This window comes from Symphodus melops (genome assembly GCF_947650265.1).
Source record: "Symphodus melops genome assembly, chromosome: 7".
Lineage (NCBI taxonomy): Eukaryota > Metazoa > Chordata > Actinopteri > Labriformes > Labridae > Symphodus > Symphodus melops.
The window spans coordinates 2,846,578-2,852,948 of NC_136697.1; the positions used below are offsets into that span (position 1 = coordinate 2,846,578).

The 6,371-nt window shown below is 43.7% G+C and overlaps 1 long non-coding RNA gene across 1 annotated transcript; it reads right to left on the minus strand.

Annotated features, from left to right (window-relative positions):
• Positions 1–718: 718 nt before the first annotated feature.
• On the minus strand, positions 719–2,019 carry LOC306826881. The gene is made up of 3 exons (XR_013779537.1): positions 1,363–2,019; positions 1,110–1,166; positions 719–1,014 (listed from the first exon to the last, which is right to left on the minus strand). It is a non-coding gene; the product is annotated as an uncharacterized lncRNA (long non-coding RNA).
• Positions 2,020–6,371: the final 4,352 nt, after the last annotated feature.

A 6,371-nucleotide genomic window follows, 5' to 3' on the forward strand; every position in this document is an offset into this window, starting at 1 on the left:
ACTATTTTATTCAAACTTCATTCAATCTTTTTTTATCAGCACTTGAATATCGGCCATTTTCACAAAAAAACAACATTCCGGACAAAAAGTTGAGAAAACAGCACTTTTGTAAAACACTTTATTTATTTTCAAGAAAAAAAAGTGATTTTAAGTTTACATTTGGATTATTTTTACTTTCATTTGACAACTACAGTTATATTTTAAAATAAATAACTAAAATAAATAAAAATGATTACATAAAATTATAAATTTTCTTTGAATAGTGTAGCACTACAACATTTACAAACTATATTATACATTTTTCTTCTCTTATACACTCAGAAATACTTTGTTTTTACAAACACTTAAATATCATTATTATTTTCAATAATAAAACATTAGTTGAACAAAAACCTGATCAAGAAGAGAGACGGAAGTGCCTTCTCCTCAATAGGGTTTCATGTTGTAACGCCTGTGTCAGAATCGCAAAGGATGTAGGAATTGAACCCATATTTGACTGGTTTTTGGGGATTGTATACCCTGAACGCTAGCCATCCACGCCACAGAAGCATAACCTCATCAATGCAAATGTTGGTGTTAGGTTGATACATTTGACTGAATTTAGATATAAGGTCATATAAGACAGGGCGGACTTTGTACAACCTGTCAGTGCTATTTGCTGGCCTTGATTCATAATCATTGGAGTGTAGAAATCTCCATATGATTTCAAACGGTTGCGGGACATGACCTTGTTGAAGTAGGGGGTGACCAAAATGTCATCTGTAGACCAGTACATTTCAAGGTCAGGCTTACGAATGATATGATCAAGAGCAGCAGCATCATTTAGAGGTCCAGGATTCTCAGTGAAAGGAAAGTCTTTTGGCTGCCAGTTCATTTCTTTCCACATCAGATTACCTGGACCAGGACCTGCACCTGGCTGGTTTACAGACCCTCTTGCTTGGTCACCAGGTACTTGACCTCCACCACACCCATAAGATCCACAGGTCCGACCTCTGCCTCTTTGCTGTGATCGACCTGTAAATAATTAGAAAGACAATTTTTTTATTCAACAGTGTGATGTGCACAAAGAGAGGAACGTTATTTTTCGGCCTCTTCATATCATATCTTACCTCTTTCACCTTGGGTAGTTCTGTATAAAGGAGACCTGGGCCTTGAATCCCTGGACTCTGTGTGTAAAATGACAGTAACATGTCAAACAAATATTCATTTGGTAAATAGTTTGTGTACAAAATGAAAGCTAAATTATTTCTTTTTTTATCTTCTCTCACAAATTAGCAGATGCTCTTGTCTTGTAGTATCTAATAATCATAAAATCCAAGTAACATACTATCAAACTAAATAAAATATGTTATCATGACTCACCTCTTGCACCTACGTGTATGTCTGGACCTTGGAGACCTGGATCTTGGAGACCTGGACTCTGTGTCTGGAAATTACAATAAAAAGTCCGTCAAAAATTCGTTTGGTACATAGTTTATGTACAGAAATGAGAGATATGTTATTTCGACGTCACGTTATCTCATGAATTATCAGATGCATATGCTATCACGGTGAATCAAAAAATAACGTGATCATATCTTACCTCTTACACGTCCTGAATCCCTCCGCTGCTGCCTTCATTCAGATCAGTTTCACGGAGGTCAAAAAATGAATTATCAGAGTCTGTATCGATAATTAACTCTGTAGTTTCCGCAGCCGAATATCTCCTTGCTGGCGCCGGCATGTTTGTACTGTTCAAGAGCTTTTATCTCATATCTATACGGCTAATGTTGACTTTTTGACGCGCGTCAAACTCACATACAGACTGATAGAACTCCGCCCGCTGGAAAATAAGGACGAAGAAAATGTTTGTTTTTTTTCTCTCTACTTTCCCGCGGGTGGTCTTGTTTGTTGGTTTTTGACCCCACAGTCCTGTAACTTTTTCACAACATCCGTCAGAGCGCCCCCTATCGTATTACACTGAAAACACCAATTGACGGAAATTTCCGTCAATGGCGGGTAATGGTTGGGTTCCAAATGACGGAAATTTCCGTCAATGGCGGGGAATGAGTTAATGTTTTTATTACCCGGACGATAGGTAACGGTGAAACAGAACCTCGTAAAAAACAACACCCACCGGGCCTGCCTCGAATTCAGTCTCTTCGCTGTCTGTATATATGAGAGATTCTTGTGGTCCGACCAGACCACAAACGGCATCTCCGCTCCCTCCAGCCAATGACGCCATTCCTCCAATGCCAATTTCACTGCCAGCAACTCCTTATTGCCGACGTCATAGTTCTTTTCAGCTGGAGAGAGTTTCCGGGAATAGAAAGCACATGGATGAATCTTATTGTCACTAGTATCTCTTTGAGATAATACCGCCCCTACCCCAATGTCAGACGCATCCACCTCCACTATGAACTGCTTAGTCCGGCTGCACCAGGATAGGTGCCGATGAGAATCTCTCCTTGAGATCCCCGAACGCCTTCTCCGCAGCTGGTGACCAAACAAAAGGAACAGTGAGAGATGTTAGCCTTGTGAGTGGTGCGACCACCTGACTGTAGTTTCTAATGAACCGGCGGTAAAAGTTGGCGAAACCCAGGAATCTCTGAAGTTGCTTTCTCGAAGTAGGAGTGTCCCACTCCAGCACTGCTTTCACCTTTGCCGGGTCCGTCCTTACTTGTCCGCCCTCTAGAATGTAGCCTAGAAAAGATACTGATGCAGCATGAAAAACACACTTCTCCGCTTTCACGAACAGTCTGTTTTCAAGTAATCTTTGGAGCACCTTTCTGACCATGACTATGTGCTCGTCCATGTCTTTAGAAAAAATAAGAATGTCGTCCAAATAAACAAAAACGGAGTGGTTCAAAAAGTCCCTGAGCACATCATTGATGAGAGCCTGAAAAATGGCCGGGGCATTGGTTAATCCAAACGGCATCAACAGATATTCAATGTGACCCAGAGGAGTGTTGAACGCCATTGTTCACTCATCCCCCTTTCGAATGCGCACAAGATGGTAGGCGTTCCGTAAGTCCAGCTTAGTAAAAACTGTAGCTCCATGCAGAGGTTCAAACGCCGAACTGATGAGTGGTAGTGGGTACTTATTCTTGATTGCGATATTGTTCAATCCCCTAAAGTCAATACACGGCCGCAAAGACTTGTCTTTCTTATCGACAAAGAAAAATCCGGCACCAAGGGGCGAGGAAGATGGCCGAATAATTCCAGAATTTAGTGACTCTGTGATGTACTTATCCATGGCCACTTTCTCAGGATTAGAAAGGTTGAATAAACGACTAGACGGTAAGGGGGCCCCTGGAAGCAAATCAATCGCACAATCATACGGTCTGTGAGGGGGTAAGGATAGAGCTCTTTCCTTACTGAACACTTCACTGAGGTTGTGGTAAACAGGAGGTACTGCAGATAAATCCGCGGAGGAAACGGAGTGAGCACGAGGAGCTAATTTACACGAGGAGATAGCCGAAGAAAGACAATAGCATGACAATAGTCACTCCATCCTGTGATCCGACCCGCGGACCAATCAATCTGCGGATTATGGCGCTGAAGCCAAGGAAGACCTAACACTAGGGGAGCGTGAGATGATGGCATAATGTTAAACGTGATCTCCTCTCTGTGATTACCCGCTACTGTCAGTGATAACGGTGACGTCTCGGACTCAATGCGAGCAATCAGTTGACCGTTCAAAGCGTCCACTTTGAGAGGAATCAATGTGGGTTGACTCAATATCTCAGCCTGTTTCACCAATTCCGAATCTATAAAGTTAGAATCGGCCCCAGAGTCCACCAAGGCAAGCACGGTAAAGGGTTTACCATTAACTAAAAAACTGGCTTCCAAATTGAGACGTTTACGAGGGGAATTGATTACCTCAACTCTGCTCACCAGCACCCCTGCTGCTACTGATAAGCGGGCAAGTTTAAACGAATGGGGCAATTTATTAACCGATGTCCGCCCTCACCGCAATAAATGCAGAGTCTAAGTGAGAACCGTCTATTACGTTCCGCTGGAGTTAATCGGCTCCGACCCAACTGCATGGGTTCGACCCCACGAACTGCGGTGCAAGGTGGTTCAATCTGGATGGATACAATGAGGATGCACGTTGTTAATCAACCTCTGCCCGACCGGAAAACTCCCCTTGATTCGCTGACTGAAAACTGCCTTTAATTCTCTCCCGGACGCGATTATCAATGCGAATAGCCAGTGTAATCAATTCTTGAAGATTGTTAGTTTCGTTGCGTCCCACTAACCCGTCTTTGACCGTCTCATTTAACCCCTTCAAGAAAATTCCCTGTAAGGCTGGATCTTCCCACCCCAGTTCCATGGCAAGAGTCTGAAATTCAATAGAAAATTCTGCTACGCTGAGGGCACCCTGACGTAAACTAAGCAGTTTATTTCCCGAATCCTTATTAGCCACCGGATGATCAAACACTGACGTCATTACTTCAGCAAACTCTTTAAACTGCACGTTATCATTAAGTGGGTTGTTCCAATAAGCTGTACCCCAAGTCCTCGCTCTGCCCGAAAGTAACCCCAGCACATACGCGATTTTAGATTTGTCCGCGGCATACGTTAACGGCTGTGTTTCGAAAATGAGAGTACCGTAAATTCCGTACTATTGAGCGCACCTGGATATTAGCCGCACCGGCTAAAAATAAGTAAATAAATGTATTTGTACATATGTAAGCCGCACTTGATTATAAGCCGCAGGTGTCCACGCTATAACAAGAGGTATTTACACAGACGTAGGCTACCGGTAACATCCGCAAATACTGTAGCGTCTGTACGGGCGTTAAAGGACGACGAGAGCAACACATTACTTGCCGTAACAATCCAACTCTCTCACCCAGCGTTCTCTCATACAGCCACTCAACACGTTCTCGCTGGTGCATTCACTGACTCTCCACATAATCGGAATTATGATCACATTATCAACTACTGACTTTACAACATGAACCGTTACAATACGAAGCCTAGCCGACGGTGTCTGTAACACGGCTGATGAAAAAGATGACCGTAATATATTTCACAAGAAAAAGTCCATCCATTCACTGCCTCAGAATGACTTCATTACTCACTTCCTCAGTCTCTGTTGTCGCTGTCAGTGTCATCTTAACGTGCAGCAGCTCTGTTAGCTTCTTTGACAGCCAGGTCGATCGCCTTTAACTTGAAAGCTGCATCATATGTATTTCTCGTGTGTTTTCCATGATGAGGGTGCGTGCATGAAGCGCAAAATGACTGATATTAAGATCCGACGTGACGAAGTCAAATGTTTTTGCGGCAGAAGCTCATTGTCCCCCATAAAAAATCCATGCATTAGCCGCACCGGAGTAGAAGCCGCAGTGCTCGAAGTGTGAGAAAAAAGTAGCGGCTTATAGTCCGGAATTTACGGTACATTGAAACAAAAATGACTTACAGTCTCCAAGTTTACCACAAAACCTCTCCGGGGCTGGAACAAAGGGCTCACGAGGCTGGACAGAGCTGGGGGCGGAGATGACAGGATTAGTGTGAGTGACAGGAGCTGCCTGAGCAACTAACAGCTGATTCTCAACCCGATTCAGACTGGCGGAAATCACATGAAGTGACTCCGATAACCCACGGAGAGTCTGGTCGTGATGGCCAAGCATAATTCCCTGAGACGAAATGGCGTTTCGCAAAAAACTAGCTTCTGTCTCTGGGTCGGCTGGTTCCATGTTTGGCCAGATTATTCTGTTACGATTCAGAATGGACTGGGAACCAAACGCACAACTCAGAGACAAAATGACATGTAGCTGGTGGCACCGGAAACGCTGCTGTTCCCTGCTAGGTGTAAAGCGGGGGGGGCAGGAACAGAGAGGGAGCGTGTTGGTTTCCAGCCGGGAGGAGAGGGAAGGTGCACACCCTCGACCACGCCGGCTGTTTTCTTTTTGTTTGTCCTGAGTTTGGGAGGACCGGTAAGCCGACATGTTTTGTAAGTTTTAATTTATATTGTATATGGGGTTTTGGTTGGGAAACTAATGTTTTTATTTCTGTTTTAGGGACGGGCAGATTTCCCCCCCTTTTGGTGTTGTTTTGGGGTTAGTTTTGTTTCTAGTTTTTTTGGGGTTTTGTTTGTTTTGTCGGTCCTGCCACTTCCTCAGTGCAGCTCCCGTGGACCCAACAATAATTGAGCCGACTATTGTGTGGCGACACAGGGATTTTATATTATTGTTAATAAACGTTTGGCACGTTTCTTTTCTAATTTCGTCTCAGTTTCTTTTTTTGTTTGGTCATTGATTTGACCCCTGCCGGGGATTTCAGTGTAAACCTGATAGCACCTGAGAGGGGGGTGTTACATTTTGGCGTTGTCGGCAGGATCCCGTTTTCTCTTGTTTTGGATTGGTGCCAAGCGAGTAAACATA